General features: G+C 33.8%; 1 protein-coding gene across 1 annotated transcript in view; it reads right to left on the bottom strand.

The window, feature by feature from the left end:
• LOC109721139 (protein DETOXIFICATION 42-like) overlaps positions 1-4,915 on the bottom strand; it is a 23,826-nt gene extending 18,911 nt beyond the window's left edge. The window contains exon 1 of the mRNA XM_020248567.1: positions 4,817-4,915. The gene's annotated coding sequence lies outside the window, so the exon portion shown is untranslated. The remainder of the gene's footprint in view (positions 1-4,816) is intronic.

Below are 5,355 nucleotides of genomic sequence, written 5' to 3'. Positions count from 1 at the left end.
ATTTAAACTACCTAGAAATCAAATTTCACGCACTTTCGATATTGTTCTTTTATCCATCTAGTGAACAAAAAATGAATGGCTGAAAATGAATATTCTTTAAAAAATGATGATAGGAGTCTTGTAGTCAAGATCAAGAGTATAGATCTTGTTTTAAATAGTTTAAAGAATTTTCTAACAAAAATTCAATTGATTTGGATATCTTTACACCGTTAAACAAGAAAACGTCTCTTATCCACCATTAAAATTACAAATTTTGAAACCCTTTGATCATTAGGCAAATGATGTCGAAAAGATTTGAAATTTGATTTCTAAACACTTCAAGTGGTATAGATCATGTTCAACGGAGCCGATCGTCAATTTGGAAGCTCTATCATCGAAAATAACTTAATAGTAAAACGCTCCGTTTACTATCGAGAGTATTCTAGCTCAACTCTATATATATATATATATATATATACATACATCGGTCTTTGGATGAAATGATACATATATGGTCTGTTTGTTTCATCATAAGCGGAAAAGTAGAAATAATTTTTGGCAAAAATTGACCACTTTCACTATTTGGTTCACCGTAATATAGGTACGGTCGAAAGTCCAGCTTACTCGAAACACCACTTCGCTCTCCCACCGGGCCAACTCAATTCCGATGAAGTGAAGGGAGGGAGAAAAAAATCATAAAATATTAATGGAGAACTTAATTATGGTGACTTGTTTAGGATTACTCTCTCTCTAATTGTATTTCATCTAAATATATTTAATTGTGGTAGTAATTAATTTTTTATTTAGATTATATGTTTAAAATATGATGAAGTTTTGTTAGTTAAGTTTCAATATCTTTTATTTAATTTACATATTTAAAATACAATGCAAATTAATTTGTTAAATGTTAATAATTCTCTAACTTTATAATTTTATTTGTTGCATTACTATAATTTATATACAAAAAATTAGTATAATTATTTTAAATTTTATTTTATAATTATATTATTTATTAAATTAAAAAAGAGACAGTAATGCCATGTAGGAGGTAAGTTTACCAGGACTGTGGAGATTAGATAATTTCCAGTGAAACAAATATAAAAAGTGGAGAATTACACTTTTTACGTCATTTACTTTCTGTCAAACAAATAGAGAACTAATAAAACTTCACTTCTACAATTATAGAAACAAACAGCGAAGGTAGAGTAATTTTTACCTGAATTTTAATTTAATTTAAAGTCTACTTACGTTGAAACAGAAAGTCTATAGTAGGGTTTTTTTTGCATTTAGCCCCCTGGCAAATTTTTATTTTAAAAATAGTCCTGTCAAAATTTAATTTGCAAAAATGGCCCTGAGCCTACCACGCAGGAGTCACGTCAGCGCCGCGCGGGCAGGGCTGGGGCCAGGGTATTAAGTTGAACACGGTGAACCATTCACCATGTCTAAACACGGTGAATGGTTCACCGTGTTCAGTACGTATTTTTTGTATATTAAAAAGAGAAATAAGGAGTAGGGATGTCAATAGGTATGGATATCCGAAATATTATTCGAATCCAAACCCGAATAAATTATGTATATATACATAATTTATTTTTATTTATTTATATAATATATAAAATATTTAATAATTTTTATTTCTTAGATTTTCATCGTATAGATTTTAAAAACCGTCGCTGGGTTCAGGATCGTTTCAAGTTTTTGGTCGATATGGATATATTTTATATATTGTATAAATAAATAAAAATAAATTATATATATATATATATATATAAAATTTATTCGGGTTTGGATTTGGATAATATTTCAGATATCCATACCTATTGATATCCCTACTCCCTATTCCTCTTTTCAATATACAAAAAATACGTACTAAACACGATGAACCATTCACCATGTCTTAAACACGGTGAATGGTATACCGTGTTCAACTTAATAACCTGGCCCCAGTCCTGCCCGCGTGGCGCTGACGTGGCGCCTGCGTGGCATGGACAGGATAATTTTTATAATTTTAATTTTAATAGAGCTATTTTTAAAATAAAAATTGCTCAGGCGGCTATTTGCAAAAAAAAAAAAAAAAAAAAAGAAGGCCCTTTATAGTATTACTAAAAAAACTAGAGTGTGAGAAAAGCACTAGGAAGCAGCAGGCGTGCACGTAGCTGTAATCAGAAAGTAGCAGTACTCCATGCATCAGTCAAAAAGATGGAATAAAAAAATGGTACTGGAATTGAAAGCAAGTCAAAAAGATGACACCAAAAGGAAGACTCCCTGTTGGTTGCCTTCTCACCAGAATCTGGACTATAAATATAAACAAGGACGAGGAGATAAAAAAAAGAAAGGAAACAAACAATGCGATGTCTATAACCTTCCCCAGATAGTAGCTGTACGGCGTAAGTACCTGTTAATTAATCTACCTAAAACTAAACAGCAATTAATTAATGCTACGTGTGCGCTAATAATTTAGCTGTAAATTTAATTTACAGCAACTTTAGATAGTATCTATACCTTAATATTATTTCCCCTAATCTTACCACGTGGCAGTCTATCTTTCACCCTCACTTGCCTCTCTTTTAAACCAAATGGCTAAGCGGTCTCTTCGGCTTTCCTTTCCTGTAACGTCTACCTCTTCGGCTTCCCGTCTTATTAATTTTTATTCATAACGTATGTCTCTTCGACTTCCCATCTCATAATTCTTTTTTTGTAACGTCGCTACTTCGACTTCCCTCTCATTAGTTTATATTTTCTAAGAATCGTTGCCCGAGAAGCCTGTGGGCACGGCAAATGGCGTTCTCGACAACGACCTCGCCTACTACGTCCACTCCCCTCAAGCCCGCAAGCGCACCGCCCTCGCTCTCACCGTCAACGTCGAGTGAGTCGAACTCTAACCCTAGCCTCGAACCTTTCTCCCTCGATGTCGACCACTTATATTTGTAATGCATAGGACTTGCCGAAAAAGGGTTGAAGGCGTTATGATATTTCACGAAAGTATCGGTGTTAGTAGAGAATGCTCTAAATGAGGATACAAAGGGGTCCGATTTCTATGTAACACATTTTTTTCTCCTATAATTTTTTTTATCTTTCGTTATTTTTTATTAAATTATAAGTTTATTCTAAAAGTTTTAAAGTATTTTTTATATTATTAAATTTAATCAAATATGATTATATCTGCAGCATCGCTGTTGTAACTATTTAGAAATCAAATTTCATAATTTTTTGACTTCGTTTGCATAGTGAACGAGTAGCTTCAAAATGAACGACTGAAAATAAAAAAACTCATAAAAAATAGTGATAAAGGACTCAAATTTCAAATCAGAAGTATTGTTCTTACTCTTAATATTAAGTAGAATTTTCTATTAAATTTTCATGTAATTTGGATACTTCTACACCGTTGAACTTAAAAACGTGACACATCGATCGTTAAAATAGTTATTTTTGAAACTCTATGATCGTTTGGTAAATGATGTCAAAAAATTATGAAATTTTATTTATAGATAGTTTCAATAACTTAGATTATGCTTAATGGAGCCGATCGTTGAATCGAATGTCCGATCATCAAAAACAACTTAAAAGCACGGAAGCCTCCGCACTTTCAAAAGTACGAGAGACGTACTCATATATATATATATATATATATATAGTAGGGCTACTGTGCTATTAGGAGTACAGCAGTCCTTATATTCCTAACTTTTTAACCGCCCATAAAGTTTGATGGATGGTTAGAATGAGAGGGGTAAGAAATATTGGGAAGAAATTGGGTGTCTCAATTTCTCTTCTCCTTAAATTTCTCTCCAATATCGATCTCTTTTCTCTCTCATTCTAATCACCCATCAAACTTGATGGGTAGTTAAAAAGTTGAAAGCATAAGGGTTACTATACTCCTAATAGCATAGTAGCCCTGTTCTCTCTCTCTCTCTCTATATACATATACATATTTTAAAGGTATATCCCATGGGCATGCATGCACATATGCATGCACATCAGCACATGGATTCCAATAAAATTAAGCATGAACAATGTTAAAAGTTGAGAGAAAAGTCATAAAGTACAGAAATTTCTACATATATATATATATGCTCACAGTGACTACTGAAAAGTTTATCTATTGCCAAATGATCATATTTTATTCTTGTTTATTCATGGCCATAGTACTTGTATGATCCATTAATCTAACGATGCTAACTTTGTTTACACTATAAAAAATGCTCTTATTTACTATATTCTTGAGACACTATAAGCTTTTGATACATATATATGTACACTACATATAGAAAGAGGAGACATATACTAAGCAAAAGGCACATCACTCACTAGAAACTCTAAAAAAGTAGAGGGCTGGGGACGCAAAAACTACACATTTTCGCGATGATTCTGTGGAGCACGCGGAACAGCACTACGAGTTATTAGGAGCAAACAACCAAGGGTACCGTATTTAACCAAACAACCACTTAATCAAGGCTAATGCGACCAATCTTATCTAGTGAAATTGGCTAAGAGCTTAATGCTTTGTACTAGAGGTCATAAGTTCGAAGTCAAGTTGCTTTACATTTCTAGCTGAGTTTATTTTTTTAAAAAAAAAGAAGAAGAAGAACTAAACAGATAATTTGCTATCTTTCTCTCTCAAGTAAAAAAAATTTATTACTAGTGCACAAGCTACTGCTATACTAGCTGGTAGCATTAAAAGAACTGCTGTTACTACTATTACACGATGAGTAATGAAAACATTGAGACTATTGACTAGTGTGATCAACATTAAGAGAAGTGAATAAGAAAAGAAAAGGGAGAAAAGCAGGAGTATATGCTACTTGAAGCTAATTGAGTGTGTGGTGCAAAATGAACATACCTTTACTGTGCAATGCTGCTTAGATCGATCACTCTTGTTTACTCTTGTGTTCTCTAATGAGAATAACACCCACATATATATACACTTCTTCTTCTTTCCCTTACATATATTACCTCTATATATAGCGTGTACAAAGAGTTCTATATATAAATAGATAGATCGATCTCTACCCATACCTCTCTTCTCGTGGCCCTGTTTTCATGGTTGGTCCACGTAGGATTTGCAACACCTAGCTAACCACGGGCTTGGTGGGCCCCATTATTTTGTCCTCGCCTATCCGGTGTTCGGCTCCGAACAGCTTCGCACCGATGCTCGACGACGTGTCGTGCCATGATTGGCGCGTGTTGCGTGGGCCATGAGGAGCCCACCAATGGGTGTATGTGACGTGGCATCAGATATAAAGTGAGAGGTACGTGACTGGGTTAATGGCCAACGAAAGAAAATGTTTTTGCATTCCCTATCTTCTTTTATTGGTTCTAAATTTCTCGCACTAGTGGAGGATATGTAGAGCACTACCTCACTCCTTTTTGCTCTCTATT

The sequence above is a fragment of the Ananas comosus genome, linkage group 15 (assembly GCF_001540865.1).
Source record: "Ananas comosus cultivar F153 linkage group 15, ASM154086v1, whole genome shotgun sequence".
In the NCBI taxonomy this organism is placed as follows: Eukaryota; Viridiplantae; Streptophyta; class Magnoliopsida; order Poales; family Bromeliaceae; genus Ananas; species Ananas comosus.
This window is presented reverse-complemented; position numbering and strand designations above follow the sequence as displayed.